The 19634-nt window shown below is 42.0% G+C and overlaps 1 protein-coding gene across 1 annotated transcript in view; it reads right to left on the bottom strand.

The window, feature by feature from the left end:
- RECQL3 (DEAD/DEAH box RNA helicase family protein) overlaps positions 1–10590 on the bottom strand; it is a 74886-nt gene extending 64296 nt beyond the window's left edge. The window contains exon 1 of the mRNA XM_087675836.1: positions 10428–10590. The gene's annotated coding sequence lies outside the window, so the exon portion shown is untranslated. The remainder of the gene's footprint in view (positions 1–10427) is intronic.
- Positions 10591–19634: the final 9044 nt, after the last annotated feature.

The following is a 19634-nucleotide window of genomic DNA, read 5'->3' as shown; positions in this document are numbered from 1 at the left end:
TCTAAGGAAACTATTGTGGAGCGCAAATGCCTCCACTATAAAACCGCTATATCAAGGGATTGTGTAAATGACCCCCTTCGTAGAGGCATAGGGTGAACTGGTCACTAACTCCTGGGCTGCGTCTGCCGAGGTGAGTCGTACCATGAAGATCCCTTGCCCCATGAGAATTGCCTCCACGACCTGCGCTGTCCCGATGTGCAACGTGGAGTGAAGCCAGTCCCGAAGCTAAGCCTTGGAGGGGGAGTGTCCTACGACCTAACCAAAGATCGCTGTTTCTTTTAGCTCCAGCTCTCTGGCACGAACTGCTAAGAGTTGTTCCTCAGAGAGGACTACACGCAAGGTGTGTGATTGGGGGGCACTCGCAAAATGCGTCAGCGTCTGACCAGAGGTTTCCAGTGCACATCCCTTTTGAGAACCTACCAAACACACTCTTGTACTGCCGGAGGAGGGGTTGTTGCTGCTGCACTGTCAAGGCTGAGCCATCTCTTCACTCTCTTTGGACTCCCTTTTTGGGCCTAAGAGGGGGTGTTGAGCAATCAAAACTTGCCTGTAAATTATCATAGTTTTCTAGCATTTTTAAGCTCATTAGAACAACCCCAAAAAGACATTTTAGCCATTTTATATGACACTCTAGACAGTCGTACAACACAATAGACTTCTTCTAGCTCCAATTAGTCCTATAAGAGAAACTCCATGTGGACACCACTCTCTTTCCCTGTTTATCCCTTTGCCACCCTTGCATCCACAGCTTTCACCATCATACACACCATCCGAAGGTGCTACCCTTCTAGCAACCATCTACATCGGCACTTGCTGTTGTCAACCTGTTCGTGGACATCTCCTTGCTGTCACCGGCCATATGGCATCTCTCAACTACATTTGTCTACTGCTAGCATCCACGACACTATCTGCTGCTGTCACAACTTCATTTTCAGCATCGTCAACTCCTATAGACTATAGGTGACCTGGTTTTGAGCATTGACGACTTGTTTTTCCAGATGGGCAACCATCAGCACACTTGCCTTTTTTGACTAGGAGCTCTTGCGTTTGTTATCTGCATCAGTAAATTTGTGTTTTGATGTTTCACCACTCCATCTACAAATTCCACACCTTCATCATCAGATTTTCAGTCATCCTCATCTCCGACTAGCCCTTGCTTATTGCACGACATCACTCTCTACTCCATATACTCTAGATTTGGCGGTACTGTTGCACTCAGGATCCATACACAGAGGGGGTCATTCTCCAACACACTCCCACAAGAGTCGGTGGTTGTTGGACATCTCCACTCCTTAAGCATCACATCTATACCATCTTCTGTCATTCATATTCTGCATTCAACCACTCACCAAATTCTACTCTTCTCTCCATTCTGCATTTTTTAATTTTTCTCTAAGTTATTGTGTTTTAGTCATATCAATACATTTTGTGTTTTCTCTATGCAAACTCTAGGATGTCTACACAAGTAGAGGTATTAAGGTGATGTTGCATAACATGCTTGGGGTGTCATGGTGAGATCAGAGAGTGCGCAATGGAAGAAGGAACACACACACACACAGCAGAAGATGAAAGAAGAATACTGCACTTCCTGAAATGAATGCTGAAAACAATGATGTCCACTGATCAGTCCCTACACACAGCCCAGAGCATCAATGAGGGCACCAGATCAGGCTGAAATGAATGGCAACACCAATGTCGGAGAGGAACCGGAGATAGAGTGCTGAAATCTGCAGAAGAGAGTGTGTGTAAGTGACTGGGGGGGCTGCTATATAGAGCCCCCACCCCCCAAATCTGGCCAACCTGCTAGCGGCCAGCCAAAACTGACCAACTGGCCCTAAATCTGACTGACCTGCAGAAAATGCCCTAAAATGGGCTGCCTGCCACCCAAGAAGGAAATGCAAATACACACAAATGCTGAATAAACTGACAAAGCTCCTCTCTCTCCTGCTAGACTCTGACAGGAGCTCACAACCAGGAGATGACAGACTGACATGCTAAAATAGGCAAGCTAACACCCCCTCTCAGATCCTGGGACTAAAGGCCCAACCACCTCATGTGATGAAGCAAAGAAGCCTTAGGCAAAGGCTTTGTAAAGAGATCGGCCGCATTGTCCTCCATGGGACAGTAGACCACCGCCAGCTCCGAACCCATGACCCGCTCTCGAAAATAGTGACTCTGAACCTCAATGTGCTTCATGTGAGCATAAAACACCAAGTTCTTGGCCGGAGCTAGGGCACTGTGGTTGTCCACGCATAACTCCGTAGGACTTGTTTGTGGAAAGCCAATCTCCACCAACATACGACAGAGCCAAACTGCCTCCATAGTGGTCGAACATAAGACTCGATACTCAGCCTCTGTAGAAGAAAGGGAAACAATAGGCTGCTTCTTGCTACTCCAAGAGATAGCTCCCGATCCAAGAAAGAAGGCATATCCCATAGTGGATCGTCTCGAATCCACATCACTTGCCCAATCTAAGTCACTCCATCCAGAAAGAGTGACCCCCTCTCTATACATGATCCTGTAGGATTGAGTCCCCTTAAATACCGAAGAACATGCAAGGCAGCCCTCCAGTGATAATGTGTAGGAGTCTTCATGAAAGAAGACAACAAAGCCAGCACAAAAGAAATATCCAGCCATGAGTGGATAAGCCACATAAGGGAGCCAACAAGACACCTATAATGGGTAGCATCTAAGAGGAACTCCATCTGCCACAAGCTTGACTCAAGGTCCATGGGGCGAGGCAAGAAATAGGCCGACACTCGACCCTACAAAACTCCAAAAGAAGCTCGGAGATGTACCTATGCTAGGAAATGAAAATGCCCTATGCCACTTGATAGATCTCCAATCCAAGAAAGAAGTGTAGGATCCCAAGATCTGTCGTGTCAAACTCCTGCCTCAAAATAGCCTAAGTATGATCTACCTCTTGAGTGTCGCTCCCTATAATGATAAGATCAATATACAAAATAACCAAAACACATCGGCCACCCTCAACCTTGTAGTGCAGGTTGGGGCCATGATCAGAGCGATGGAAACCACTCTACACAAAGAAGCGGTCAATCCTTTGGTACCAAGCTCTAGGAGCCTGCTTCAGGCCATAAAGGGGCTTTCGCAATCTATAGACATGATCCTCCTTCCCCTGCACAAGAAAACCTGGAGGCTGTGAGACATAGATCTCCTCCTTAAGGACGCCATTCAAGAAGGTTGACTTGACGTCCATCTAATAAACAAGCCAGCACTGGTGAGCTACAAGAGCCAAAATAGCCCGAATAGTAAACATCCGAGCTGTAGGTGCAAAAGTCTTAAAGAAGTGCAAACCTACTGTCTGAGCAAAACCCTTGGCAACAAGCCTAGCTTTGTGCTTGTCCAAGGAATCATTTGCAAGGTACTTGGTCTTACAGACCCACTTCACACCGATCACCTTCCACTTCTTGGGACACAGAAGGAGCTCTCAAGTTTGATTTTACTCGATGGCATCGAGCTCATCCTGTATAGCTTGTCTCCAAAGATCCTGTGCAAGAGCCTCCACAACCATAAAAGGCTCGAAATCCTAAAGAATCTAACATAAGAGCATAGTTCACACAGAGTGAACTATCCCGTTGGGCTTGTAATCGGGTTGATCTGCTGTAAACGCCCCGAACAACGTAGTATGCTTAGCAATTATGATATTCGCTTGTTTTCAAGATTTAATATAAAAGAGAATAAATACTTAAAGCTGAAAATGAAATTTACTCACAATATTACAGCCATGAAAATATAAAAGTAATGAAGACAAGATTGAGAGTTGAAGATGGGCAAAACCCCCCTCCCCCCCCCCCCCCGAAGGAATGTATTTCTGCTCAACCCAAGTCCCTTAGGGAAGAGCTCAGTTACAATCAACCTGAGAGTGAGGAGATATAATTCTCACTCTCACAAGATCATGCAAAGATGTACAAACACATGCATTATCTATTATGCAATGATAAGAACTGATTTCTTTACAGTATGAGAGAAGAAAGAGGGAAAATCAGCCTTTTTTCATCGTTGATCAGCAATACATAGATAGGGCTTGCTTCTTGTTGCTAAAATGGAAGAAAGAGCTCGAGAAGGAGGTGCTGTAATGAATTTACAATCTTGTTGTCCTGTAAAACAACAGTGATAGAAGAGGGAATATGGAGGAATTTGATAATGGAGAAGTGGGGGATGATGATGGGGATGGATGGGGCCAATTTCTGGCTATCTGTGGGTGCTGTACATGAGTTTAAAGCAAAGAAAAATGATGCCAAATGAAGAAAAGCGAGCTCTTATTTATAGGAGAGGAAAGAGCTAGTACAAAAGGGGAAAGTGGAGTAGCACAAGACAAGTGTCCAGCCACATGTCATGAGATGTGACAAGTGGTGGGACACTTGGAAACTTTTGTGACAAGTGTCTTGACACTTGTCTCTTCTCTATGGCCTTCCTTTTTGGGCTGAATACTGTCAAGAATAGAAACAACCAGATTTAGTAAGCACAGTCAGAGTACAGAATTTACTATTTTTAGAATGACATCCCTATTTTTTAGGACTAGAATTTTTAGGCTAATTCGAGACTCCTAAAATTTAGGGACCTCCTAAAATTTAGGGAACCCCCCAATATGGGTGTCATATGAAAGCTTTTTCCGTGTACATCGCAAAAATGGTATCAGAATCTTCATGTGACTTTCCTATGCAAAGAAATGTGTATTTCAAGTTTTCAGCCCACACATGCACATTGTACAAGCATTTCATGATCATGCCATCTTGTTGATTGTAACTGTCTGTTCTGGTGGATCTAGCCCACACTTCAAGGCATCAATCCTTTCTGTGTGCGAGTCTAACCCTGATATGCGTGAGTTCTAGTCACAGGCGCCCAATCGGGCCATATAGGTGGAAGTGTAAACTATCTTTTCTCTAACCCACTGCGTGGGTCCACCATAACCTGTGACCACTTATCAGTGGCCAGCTCCAATGCACTTTTCTTTATATCTAATTAATACAAAGGAAACAAATTTAATAAATCATTATATAGACAAATTAATGAAAAAGGATACAAATTCTGTTTCTATAGAGTTGTGACATCTGCGTGGACCTGAAGAAGTGGCCACCGCCTCACCCCAAAAAGATTAAGGAAGACTCCTATGCTCCAGCATCGAATACCCCATCTCCAACATGGCCCGATTTGCACGCTCCACCACACCATTCTTTGATGGTGTGTTCAGATGGGAATACTCCACCTGAATGTTGTGGTCCATGCAAAACTGAGAAAAGAAGTGAGAAATAAACTCGCCACCATGATCTACTCATACACCACGGACTTTGCAAGCAATTTGCGTCCTTAAAACACCTTCCACTCGCAGAATCGGGTGTTCACCTCGCTCTTGTACTCCAAAAAGTAAGGCCACACATGATGACTGAAGTCTTCAACAATCAGCATCAAATACTTGGCCTTTCCCAGAGAGGCCATGCCCATAGGTCCACAAAGATCGGTATACACCAAGTCCTGCCGTGAAAAAGCCCTCCTAGGGGCAACAAACCTATGAGTTAGGCTGCATATACTACTTGCCCCTCAGGTAGCTAGGACATAAAGTGTGAAGAGGAGGGAAATCCGGAAGTCCCTCCACCATCTTCTTTTGAGAAGCCCGTCGAATCGCATCAAGATGAAGATACCCATAACGAGCATGCCAAAGCAGCCCAAGCTCGTGGGAAGACCGTGCTACTAAGGCTTATGAGCTTGTAGAGCCCACCCTCCTATGTACCTGTCCAAAGAGCTGCACTTGTAGAAGCATCCTCCACGGTAACTGCATCCGAGGTAAAACTTTAAAATGACATGGATACCTAGCTGTGTAAGACCATGGACAGACAATAGGTTAAAGCCCAAATCCGCTACATAAAGGACTCTAGTAGAAGAAGATTGCCTATCAGAGAACAAAGGTAAAGTCTTCACACCTCGTGCAGGAACAGTAGAGTTGTCACCAATGGTGACTATGCCCCCTCTAAAATAGATGTCTTGAAGAAAATCCTTCCTGAAGGTCATGTGAGAAGAAGCACCACTATCCACAAGCCAAGGCTTCTCCTGAGTGGTAGAAGCAAGGGTTGTATCCTCCTCGACAAATACATACACAAAGATGGACTCTGTCATGGTTGAGGTCGCCTTCGAATCTTTCTCCTTGGGCTTCAAATGGGGGTACTTCTACCAACACTTGTCCTCGGGATGAGTGCCCTTCCCACAGTGTGGGCACTTGGTCTTCTTCTCCTTCGAATCCTTCGTGTCCTCTTTCTTCTTATCCTTGGCCTTCTCCTTTTGTTGCTTCTTCTTCCGCCACCTGTACCTATAGTAAATGCCTTGGTGGAGTCAAAACAACTAGCCCCCGCCTCTCAAAGTCGCTCATCATGCTCCAAGACAAGCGGTGAAAGCTTCTCCCATAAGAGTTTCTCCTGGGTCCTTGAGGTGATGAGGCCGGTATATAAAAAACATCGAACCAGGGAGATGGCAACTAAGTCAGGAGAATCAGCACCATATCCTCAGAAGTGATCGTCCGTCCAAGAGAGACAAGCTCACCTCTCATATCCTCCATCTTCGTAATGTGCTCCTTCATGGAACAAGAATCATGAAGACTAAGCATCCGCAATTTCTTCTCAAGGGAAATCTTGTGGGCAAATGCCTTGTGCTGATACAAAGATGCAAGCTTCTTCCACACTTCCGTCAAGGTCTGCAACCTGCGAACATGTACAAGAACAGAATCCTATAGAATCATGAAGAGAAAGAATCGGGCTCGAGAGTCGAGCTAATCCCAAAAGGCTACACGGTCCATGGGGCCCCATCATCAGGGTCCTCCTTGGGACGAGCAATTGATCAAGAAACAAGCTTCATAGGTCGAAGGTGTCAAGAATACACTCCACCTTACAAGACCATAATGAATAGTTGGAACCATCCAATTTGGCTTCCTTGGGTAAATAAGGGGTATAGGCACCTAAATAGAGGGAATCAAAGAAGACATACGAGCATCCGATGGAGGCTTCTCTAACGAAGCCTTCACTGTAGATGGAACCCTTTGAAACACATGGACAAAAGGACGGGTTCAAGGAGGCTCCTCCTATCATCGAGCACGAAACTCCCGATATTCATGTCTCCACTCACAGGAGTGTCAAGAAAGGAGCTCCTCCTTTGAGTCATCAAAGCCTGAGAACTGGTAAGACATCTTCTGAATAATCTGCAATCACCAAGCAATCGGCAACACAAGACAGAAAGAGAATGTGCTGACTACACAAAAACTATCGCCAACCACCACAGATGCTGCTGCCTTGGCCTAGGAGATGCCACCTAAAGCTAAATGCAATGCCAGACAAGGTCATCTCCTCCTAAGGATGCCGCCTGCAGCCAAACACAATGTCTAATGTGGTCGCCTCCTCCAGATGATGCCACCTCAACAAAACGCAAGGTGGGGAGTGTCTAGATATAACCGCCTCAACTGCATTTGACGATAGAAGGTTGGGGGTTGATGACAGGTGTCCTCATCTATAAGAAATCTCTCCTTTGTGCTCTCAGGTAGGCGATGATACCATGTGAGATTGCACAACGGAAGAAGGAACACAAACACACACACACACACAGAGAAAGCAGAAAATGAAAGAAGGAATGCTGCACTAACTGAAATGAATGCTGAATACCATGACGTGGACTGATCACTCCCTACACGCAGCCCGGAGCGTTAGTGAGGGCACCAAATCAGGCTGAAATGAATGGCAGCACCAATGTCGGAGAGGAACAGGAGATAGAGTGCTGAAATTTGCACAAGAGAGTGTAAGTGATTGGGGGGGCTGCTATATATAGCCCCCACCCCCCAAAATCTAGCCAACCTACTGGCAGCCAGCCAAAACTGGTGGCCGACTGGCCCTAAATCTGGCCGACCTGTAGAAAATGCCCTAAAATGGGCTACCTACCACCCAAGAAGGAAATGCAAATGCACACAAATGCTGAATGAACTAACAAAGCTCCTCTATCTCTTGCCAAGACCCTAACAAGAGCTCACAACCAAGAGATGACAAACTAACATGCTAAAATAGGTAGGCTAACAAGATGTTGCTAACAATGGTGGGGTTTCTAGGAGCAGAGACAAGCCAAGGATTGAACGGTTTCCAATGTTCAAGTAGATTGAAAGTGTTAGAGATTAGTCATCCCTTGGACTAGCATTTCTCAGGTTACCATTGGTGCAGTCAGTTCTCTCGGAGGTACTCTCAAAGGGCATTATTCATTATTCCTGTCAGTCAGTGGCCATTTTCAGCTGACACGGTGTACATGCAATTTGTCAAGTCGGCCAGTTTTGGCTGGCCAACTGCATTATATTATTGCATTATTTCCTCCTATTTAGGCCCGGTTGGCAGCCTGCCCTCCTCACTTGCTTTTCAGTTCACTGGTGGGAGAGATACTGCTCGAGGAGATACGTCTACAACTCCTATATATCTGCCCTCTTCATTTGAGCATTCATTGACTGCTGATTTCTATATTCTTCTATCTCTTTTCTCTCTCCCTTTATCTCGTGTTCATTTTCTTTCAGTCTTGTCCATATGCTTTTGCATTCACTACACTCTAATAGAAAGAGATCATAGATTTGGATTAACCACTCAGTGGTGCAATTTAGTAGGAAAAACAACTGTCATATGTAGCTTGCTACAATTTGTGGGAACCTTTGAGATTATAGTCAAAGTGAACCAATGTCTAGCAAAAATTGCAAAACGTCCTGTGGAGACAATTTTTATGAAAGTGACTTGGCTTGGTTCATGTGGTAAAGCAACATAGCTAGCTGGAGCAAATTCCTTGCTATTTTTGAGCTCTTTAACATCTTTCTTCAGTTGTTGGAGAACCTCATCCTACTTTCTTTTGCAAGAGATTCAGATGGAAATATTATTATTTAAAGGACACATCCTAAGCTTTCACATGAAGTTGAAGGAGTAAGGCGAGTGATGCATTGGGAAGGCACTACGCATGAAGAATCTTGAGGCTGCTTAATTTTTCATCATCCAGAACATGTTTGCAGTGCACCTCGTATGAGATCGCAACACAAAGAATCTTGAGGCTGCTTAATTTTTCATAATCCAGAACGTGTTTGTAGTGCACCTCGTATGAGATCGCAACCTTTTTCTTTGACAATACCAAAAGACACTTTCAAACATGTTCACACCCACTCAGAGTTTTCAGCAGGATCCTGGCCTACCATGTACACAGCAGTTACAATTGGTATTATACAGGTTCCAGCATTAGACCTGCTCCAACAGATAAGTTTGTGACAAACCAAACCAATGCCCTCATCATTAGACAATTGCAGAAAGGTCTTAAGAGAGGCAAACCAAGGCATCGCACGTCCTATCCTCAGTTTTGACTGCATATTGGCTTGTTATGGCCAAAGCACCACTAGGTACAAGACAAGGCAACAGGCTTGGGTGTAGTGACAACACTATCACATTGAGTGAATCCTGCTGAAGTGACTGCCATGTTGAAGAATAAAGGAAACCAGTATGTCATTAGATCTTACAAAAAAGTATTCTTGCCTCCTAAAAGAGGTGACATTCCCATAATTCCACTAGAGCACAGCCAAAAGGTAGCATCCCACCCTGTTACACCAGCAAAAGTAAAATTCGCTCACAGAGACTGCAATGCAAAAGTTTGTACAGATGCCCAAGCTCTTTAGTGATTCGCTATATCCTTCAGGTTATTGTCAAACTCACAATCAGGGGCGGTAAGTAATGCCGCGATGGAAGATTAATAGCGAGAAACACTTTGTAAAACAAGCACACAGAAAATGCTCCTCGGAAATTAAAAACTTACATAGGGTGGACTGGAAAATGGCTATACAAGGTCGCAATCTATACATGTCAAACATGAGATGTCATTCAAGGTTAAGTAAAGTTATTCTATGTTTTTCTGGGAGTCAATGAGGGTACCTATTGGCACTTACTGTGCCACTTATTGATTGTATCAAGCAGGTCATAAGAGTGATCGGCATATGGCACACTCATTACTACCAATGTGCACAAATGATGAGGAATTCAAATTTGTGGGTGATTGTACCACGCAGGTAAGGACGATTCTCAGATGGCACACTCATCCTTAAGTGCATACCGTGTGCACAGATGATGAAAGCGAGTGTCCGACCGATAAGCATGTGAGTAGTCTGACAAAACCATCCGGGTGAAGTACTAAAACCTCTGGTTATTTTGATGCTCTTGTTGATAAAGAAAGCGCCCATGAGTTGATGCACTGGTCCTTGTATTAACTAACCTCATGACATTCAATCAGCCCTCCTGGATGAGGATGCATTATGATCGAATTTGGGGCGCCAAATTTGCAGATTAAAGGATGCTACATCCAGACGTTTGCTTGCACGTAACAGGTCATTGATTACAATTTGAAGACCCCCGGGAGATTGAGAGACTGACCTCGATGGGAGAGTTTACCAAGCGCCAACCCAACAAGCTTCCGGCAGCAATACCTGAGCAGATCGCCCAAGACCTTTCATGGATACGACTCATCTCCATTCTGCTATTGTGTAATTATACAACTATAATAATCACAATTACAATTATCATTATCATTATCATCACAATTACAAGAAACACTCCCCGCACCCACAAATAAAAAGGCCAAAAACACCCTCAACTCAATCAACTCTTGTGTTAACTCAAGAATTGATTATAATTATACAATTATAATAATTACATGTATCATTATCATTATCATCACAATTACAAGACACACTCCCACCCACCCACAAATAAAAGGGCAAAAAACACCCTCAGCTAGAATCGACTAGACTTGTGTCAACTCAAATCAACTTTTGTGTTAACTTTAAAGTAGGTGCTTTGCTCTGGTGTTCTCCCAATTTGTAGGCATGTTTCATATCACAAGAGGGTTCATGGGCACTTGAGTTACCAAAAAACCAACCATGAGAAATCCCAAAGCTTTTGTGTGAGCTGAAGATTACCTTGTATTTAACTAAGACTTCTAAGTTCTTGCAATGAACACGTTTTTGCTATTCTTTTTGTTTTATGCAAAGAGAATATTGCTCGATTTTCTTATCATTAATATTTACATGCGCATTTGAATAGTTGCAATATTTAAAAAGAAATCACCTGCAAAATTAATCGATACCACAACTCTTATAAGGAGCCTGTAGCTAATCTTGAAGACATGTTTTGTCTTCTTTAACCTCTTATGGGGTGAAGGAGGTAATAACAAATACATTTCTCCCATGTCAATGCAATCTATTAAAATATTGAAAAACAAGAGTGGTTTATGGTTGCTAAATGCTAAAGAGAAGAGCAACGCCTTAAGGACTAAATTGTTTTTAAAAATGCTAGATGTTAGAGCTATCTTGCGCATGTATAATTTTGGACCTATTTACTCATAGAAACAAGAAAGTTTATAGATCATGGAACCTTTCAAGACGTAATGTGGAAACTATGCAAGCCATCAAAAAATCAAACTAAATGGAATCTTGGCAAGTTTGATTTCCACCTTCGAAATAATCTTATACAAATCCAAATGGGAGGATTTCACAACACATTAGAGATTGAGGACATTGTTTTATGGTCATGGGCCTACAGCAATCAATTCTTGAGATTATAGGGAGAATGGAAATGTTACTTGCTAGGTATGCTATCCAATAAAGTTGGCAATCGGTTTAACCAAGATGGCAGTTGAAAGTGGTTTGAGGAGGAAAGAAAAAGCAAGGGTCTATCCAATCCTCATAGATTTTGTTAGGGGATAATCGCTCAAAAATGCAAGAGATTCCAAATCATAGTACTATTCATGCTAAAATCCAAGATTTAACTTGTCTAGTATCCAAGGAAATGGATTTTAAAGGTGCTTACAAGTAAGGTTGTCAAAGGATTGAATACAAAAGATGCTTCACACATAACAAACATTTGCAATATATGTGTTCTAAACATTTCTAGACATGTAATCACGATTACTTAGAGAACAACTTGTCTTTCGAGCTTACTCTCAAAGAGAGACTGTTTCTTTGAAGAATAATTTTGGGAGTGTTAATGTTTGGATTAAAATTAAGGAGAGAGGAATCACAAATGGAAAAAGTACCCACGGGGCAAGGAATCTTTATTGTAGTTCTTTTGGAATGGTTGTGTGGTTAAAGTCATATGGCATCAAGTTCTTCCGCACATTGACATGTCAAGCTGTGAACATGAAAATATGTTATTTTGCATCTTTGGCAACATTGCAAGCTAGGAACAAATTTGAGATACTTTCTTGCTTGTTCAACCAAGTCTTTACACTACAAACAATTTGGGAGTCCTACCAAAATGGTTCTTTTAAGTAGCAATACCTTGGCTAAAAATAGCTTTTAAAGGCCAAAGAACCAAGTTTAGGCATCATGATGGAGTGTTGCCCCAAACTTGTCTTGTTCTCCTCTTCTATGTCCTTGGCTATGTCTTGGGAAATTCCCCCTTGTAGTGCTCAAAGACTCTGAAGATGATGCATCCCTTGTTTTTTCACAGAGTCTCCTCTCTTCTTAGCATCTCCTAAACTTACTCTCTCTTTCAATTTGGAAACACTTTAAGAGGCTAATGTTCCTTTGCATTGGTGAAGTGGGCCAGGTGTCCTTGTGCTTAGATAGTGTTTTTTCCATCCATAATCTTTTTGCTTTATTCAAACCATGGTACGTGGAAACTTCTTCAGCAACCACAATCTCATAGTATTTACATTTCAAAGATCCAACCACTTTCTAACACCTTTCTCATAGATGCTCCTCTCACTAGTTTTGGACAAGCCTATAGGGGTAAATTCCCTTCCTTATATGCTTCAGGGGGGGATACTAGCAAGATGACAATAGACAGACTCAGGTTTCCACTTCCTTCCTTATCACCTACCTAGCCTATTTCAACATTGACCTTCTTCCATTCTTTAAAGATCTTCTGAGTGAACTCGAATCCGTGAATCTTGTACCAAAACCCTTTATAGAAGATGATATCCAACTGCTAAAGTTTCTGCCACTCCCCTCTTGGCATTTTACTATTAGTCAGCCAAAATCTTACCATTATTGTCCAAGGTTGCAAAGAGTCAATCCTAGAGAGAGCTTTAAGAAGGAGTCATCTACCGTTATCCCTTAGAGGCTACACTCCTAGGCCCCCCTTCGTTCTCTCAATTGTAACTAGCTCCTAGGGAATATAATAGAATGCCACTGGCGATTATCCCCATGAGTCCAAAGGAAATTTTAGAAAGACTTCTCTAGTTCATCCCACCCTTTGACACTAAAGCCAAAGGCTACAGCAACAATGAAGTCAATCATGGGAGCCAACATTGAGTTGAGAATTACTAGCCTATTAGGGTAGCCTTCTCCATCATCCATTGACGTACATTACCTTTGGCTTTATTCAAAAGCCAACTAAATCTTTGTTGTTGTGTGAGGCCCAAGCCCAATGGGCACCCCAAATACTAAAGTACTTCACCTTTTCCAATGACTTTGAAACCATGTTCTTGAATCCACTCAGGTGGGTGTTCTAACCCAAATACTATCCATGGGTGGTTTTAGTGCATTTTTTAAAGTAGACCAAAGGCCATCCACTTTGTGTTGTCCTCTAAAGTCTCAAGGCCTACTCCACCTTCATCCTTATGCATGTTTTAAAGTAGGCCAAAGGTCATCCTCTTTGCTTTGTCCTCTAAAACCTCAAGACCTACTCCACCTACATCCTTGTGTGATGTGAAGATGTCCTAGCCAATTTGTGTAGGTTTCTAGCTCTCCCTATTTGACCAAATGAAGCACCTAAAAATTTTCTCTAGTTGGAGCTAAGAGGACTTGGAGAAAGGAAATAGAGAAGTTGCATGTACTGTAGTTGAGGTCAATATGCTTTTTGTCACTATGATTCTGCCAACTAGCAAGATAGGAGCTTGATCTTGCTTTTGAATTTTTCAACAAAGTATTCAAACCTTTGTCTAGTAGAGATTCCTATGCCAATGGGTGCTCCAAGGTATCTAATGATCTCCCATAGTCTAATGACCCTAAACCCATATTGGTAGACCCATTGTTTAGGATCTCTCCATGAGAGGAGAGATATAACAATTCTATATTCTGTTGACTAACCTTCAAACCACGCACCTTCAAGAAGAGATGATATGTGGAGGACAGGTTATCCTCCTAGTCCTTCTCTGCTTCCACTATATTGAATTTGTCATTAACAAAAATTTGCATCACAAAATGACTTTCCTCAAGGAGCTTAAGTGGCCTTAGGGTGCCCCTTTAAACCAACCATTTAATCCAATTGATTAAGGGATCTATGGCTATAGTGAGGAGCAATAGTGCCAGAGAGCATCCTTGTCTTATTGATCATTCCAAAGGGCATCCTTGTCTTATTGGTTTTCCAAAGGAAAGGCTTCAAAGAGGGAACCATTAATACACACGTGCCAAAGGGTTGGAGAAAAGGGTGCTTACCATCCATGTGCAAGTAGAGCCGAAACCTAGTGTCACCATGGCTATCAAGATAAATTGTCAACTCATCCGGTCATCTACTTTGTCAAATTCCATGTTGACAAGGATAGCATTTTGGCCACTAGCAATTGCCTAGTCAATTGCAATAACAAGGTTAAGAATCGCATCTTTTATCTTCGTCTGAAAAGTAAACACATATTGCCTTAGGTTAATAGTCTTGGATAAGATGCACCTAAATCTCAGTGCCATAGACTTTGTCATTATCTTGTAGGACAAATTGAGCATGGAAGGGGTCTCCATTGCCCTAGTTTCATCTTGTCAGCTAACTTGGGGATTACTTTGATGAGACCTTCGTTCAACTCTCTCGAAATATCCCCTTCCCTCACACATGCATTGAAAAATGCTATGAAATCCTTGCCATATGTGTCCCAAAGGGATTTATAAAATTGTACGGGCATCCCATGAAGGCCCAAGGATTTGTCATCCTTCATGGATTTCAAGGCAAACTTGACCTCATCTTTTGAGAAGGACTTGGATAAGCACCATATGTCCACTTTTATAAGTGCTATTGCATACACTTTAAAGAAGGCTAATGGCTTCTCATCATACTCAACCACTCTCTCTGGTTCATACCTCATGATGGCAATAAGATGGTAGAAAAAAGCATCTTAAATTTCTTCTGTGCGTGAGACATTGACACCAATTGTGTTTTTAATGCAAGTAATGTGTTCTCTCCTAGCCTTTTTCATGAGAGCGCCAAAATAAAAATTATATGAGGCATCACCCTCTATATCCCACCTTACCTTCAACTAAAATTTTACAACCTTAATTCTATCAATTTATTGATCTTTAATGTAAACTTCAATCTCCTACAAAAGAGTAGAAAGGGCACGATCATTCAAAAAAATACCAACATCAACAAGAAGGGCAGCCCTGGCTTTGGTAGCCTAATCCATAAGACTTCTCCTCTTCTGCACGATAGCTCTACCATGTTTGTTGGATACTTCAATCACATCAAAGTTGTAGTTAACCCATGTCTTGACATGCTTACTACTCCTTGCTTTGATAGCTTGCCACACATGCTTCATTCTTCTTAAGTACTTGGGATCATCCAAAAAGGACACATTGAACATCAAACGAGGGGGTCCTTCCCTAGTACTTTGAGTCATTGTATCATAAACATTACTTGAACTAGCAAATGGTCTAAACCTATCACCTCTAGGTGTATTGTAACCTTACAGTCAAAGGACATCCACCAAGCTCCAATATTGGTGTATACACAATCGAGTTGGGTAGCTTGCTAGTAGCTATCCCTTTGGTGATTATTCCACATTTAGATAGGGTGGCTCTTACCAAATGTCAAGGCCATGTTAGTAAGTTGATGCGTGCTGACCAAAACCATCTCAAGCTGTCTTCTTGGTAACTAGCATTTTTTGACTACCATGGGAGCAGTTGTATTCTTTTGAAAGGTAGAGCCTGAGTGAAAGCACACAAGTAGAAGCAAGAGCTATGGTGAATGGAGCATCAAAACAAGAGAGAGAGAGACATTGTATGTGGGAACTCTAACAGTCAATGTGTGACCACCTTCCCTTATTCAATATTCACTAAAAGAATAGAATAAAGTGATAGTGATGGGTTTCCACCACCTATAATGTATAGGTGTGCGATCGCGATGTGTGAAGTAAATACGTGGTGGCATAAGCACAAGTGTCTTTACCCCCAACAACCTCCCCCTTAAAGACAAATATACCTCTAGTGAGGAGGGAATAAGAAAAAAAGTGACAAAGTAGAAATGTACATAAAGTACAACAAGATGAGGAATAGGCGTCATCTCATCCTACGCCTATCATCTTCCTAAGAAAGGCAAAGCGTCCTAGTGAGAGACTTTTAGTGAGAAAATCTGCAATATTCTCCTCAGCCAAGATCTTGACAAGCTCAACAGACTTGTCCTCTACCACCTCCCTGATGAAGTGATAGCATAACTCAATGTGCTTTGTCTTTTCATGGAAGTCTAGATTCCTACCAACTAAATGCACTCATAGAATCTGAATGTAGTGCAAGAGTAGCAAGCCCCAGTGGTTGCAATATACTCTACCTTAGTAGTAGATAAGGCCATGCATTTCTACACCCTGGACATCCAAGAAACAATGCCTCCAACAATAAGACATGCCTAGAGGTGGACTTCCTACTAGTTGCATGTCATGTATAGCCAAAGGCAGTGTAATCCATGACTATAGTATCTTGGCCACCATAGTAAATACATCTATCTACAATGCCTTTCAGGTACCTCATGAAATCGTTCAGGGCATCCCAATGTTGTTAGCCAAGTGTAGCCATATAGCATGCCACAACTCCCACTATAAATGCTATATTAAGGCGAGTGGCAATCATAGCATACGTCAAATTGCCCACTATGAATGCATAAGGGATCCTTGCCATCTCAGCCTTCTACTCATCTGACTGAGGACAATCTATCTGATGACTAATCTTCACATGGAAATGTAAAGGATAGTCAATAGGCTCAACATCTTGCATATGGGAGCACTCAAGGACCTTCTATATGTACTCCTTCTATGACAAGTAAAGGAGCCCCTTAGAATGATCATGCGTGATGCGCATCCCAAGAAAATGTGAGGCTTGCCCCGTGTTCTTCATCTCAAAGTTCTTCTCAAGCTAAGTTTTCAAAGCATCCAACTCATCATGAGCTCTTCCAACAATCAACATATCATCCACATAAAGTATTAAGATTATAAGGTTGCCATCACAAGCCTTCTTCATGTAGAGACACGGATCCATATCACTGCGGGAGTAAGTTTTCAACTGCATAAATGTATCAAACTTATGATACTATTTCCTAGGTGCTTGCTTAAGACCACAAAGGCTCTTTCTCAACTTGCGCATTAGGTGTTCCCTGCCATTTTCTTGAAAGCCCTTAGGCTGCTACATATAAATCTCATTGTGCAAGTTCCCATGTAAAAAAGATGTCTTAATATCCATTTGATAGAGATCCATATCTAATTGAGTAACCAAGGCTAACACTAAGTGTAGGGTAGTCATCTTGACTAAAGAAGAAAAGACCTCATCAAAGTCAACATTGTGCTCCTACTTAAAACCCTTAGCAACTAATCTGGACTTATATGCTAGTTTGGGGTGTCTAGGGGTACTCTTCAACTTGTACACCCACTTGCACAAAAATGCATATTTCCCAATGGTCAAGGGAACCAAATCCCATGTATGGCTTTTACTACAATGAATCAAACTTAGATTGCAAAGCCCTCTCCAAGAGTGACTATCATCTTTGCACATGGCCTCCTCTCATGAGTAAGAGGCTCACCAAAATTTGCTACCATAACATAGTCCATGAGGAGCGCAAATCAATCAAGCTAGCATCTATCTCTAGTAGATCGTTTGAGAATGGATTGTGGGGCATATACATCTTGTCCAACATCATGAACATATACCACTGGAACATTAGTTGCATGTTGTCTAGCTAGCTATACAATAATAGGAGGCTCCTTCTAAAAGATTGTAAACATCATGGCTATGGATAACTTTCCAAGCTTGCAGATCCCATAGGCAATAGCCCATCTCACTTGCATCCCCATAACCAAGAAAGATGCATCTCACTAACTTAGGATCTAGCTTATTGCATTTGTCCTTGGGTACATGGCAAAAAGCCTCACATCCATACCCTACTCATCGCAAAACTGCTCACCCCCATTGTTAGACCTTAGACATTTCAGCCTATACCTAGACCAGTTCTCAACAAGAGCAAGCCAATGCTAAAAGCTAGATAAGACATTTGAATTTTGCTTAATAGGATATGCCTAGACCTTATGCAAATAATCATCAATGAATGTAACAAAGTACTTTGCACCACCCAATGACTCACATGGCATGGGACCACATATATCATAATGTATAAGAGCTAGAGGCTCACCCATGTGTGTAATGCAGACTTCTTATGAGAACTATGGGTCTACTAGCCATAAAGACAATGGTCACAAGAATCAAAACGTTTGTAATCAATATATGGAAGATACTGCAAATGAGTAAGCATTTTCATTCCCTTTAAAGACATGTACCCAAGGTGATGATGGCATAAAGATACATGTGATATGTTAGCCACAACCAAAACATGGTCAATAGACTTAGACATAAGCAAGGGATAGAGGTTGCTAGCCTTAGCACCTTCAGCAAAGACAATATTCCCATGGTAATCTTTCACACGGAATCACCAAAAGCTATATAATAGCCTGCATCATCCATATCCAATGCCAAGTCATTTCCCAGTCTAACAGGATCTATCATGCTGTGATGGGACTAAAACCAATCCCTCTGCGGGGTAACATGAAAAGAAGCCCCTAAATCAAGTAGACAACACTGAGAAAAAGGGGATGAGATATCGGCCAACTATCCAGCATCAAGAGAAGAAGCTACTGAGATATACTCACCATTTGACTCAAGTAGCACTATATTTATCTCTTCAATCTTTACATTGGACTTACTAGGGACAATGCTACGATCATTAGACTTTTCTTGTACTTTGTCCTTGCCTTTCTCTTTGCGCTTATCATCACACATCTTATGGCACACTATGGCTAAATATGACCCTACTTCCAATAGTAATGACATGTAAGAGAGGCCTTATGACCAAGGGACTTACTGTTGTGAGATTGCATGTGAGATTGAGACCTTTGTAAGTCTCTACCGCAGTGATGATTACCATTCTTACCATCATGTCTATCCCTAATTGTCAATGCATGAGAAGTATAGGCTACATCTACATTCTATTAGTTCTTCTTCTCTATGAGTAAGGCACGCTCAATATATTGGAGTTTCAAACCATTCTTAGGCATATTGGCACACATGGTAGTATGAAAAGTGTCCCATGACTCAAGAAGTGTAACAAGCAAGAATGTAGAATTGATATTATCTTCAAACTAAATGCCTTGTGATACAAGTTGGTTGAAAATGGAATGAAACTCATCCAAATGAGTAGACATAGTTGTTGCCTCCTTCATGCAAAGGTCCACAAGCTTCTTCAGCCAGTTCAACTAAGATATTGGACTTTCATTGTCATAAAGATCACAAATATTTTTCCATAATTTATAAGCACCACCCTTAATGTCAATGACATTAAAATACACCTACTTTGATAATGACAAAATGATAGTGGACATGCATAGCTCATCAAGTTCTG

Source organism: Lygodium microphyllum, chromosome 4, assembly GCF_053477565.2.
Source record: "Lygodium microphyllum isolate KBCC chromosome 4, Lygodium_microphyllum_v1.1.10, whole genome shotgun sequence".
NCBI classification, from domain to species: Eukaryota; Viridiplantae; Streptophyta; class Polypodiopsida; order Schizaeales; family Lygodiaceae; genus Lygodium; species Lygodium microphyllum.
This window is presented reverse-complemented; position numbering and strand designations above follow the sequence as displayed.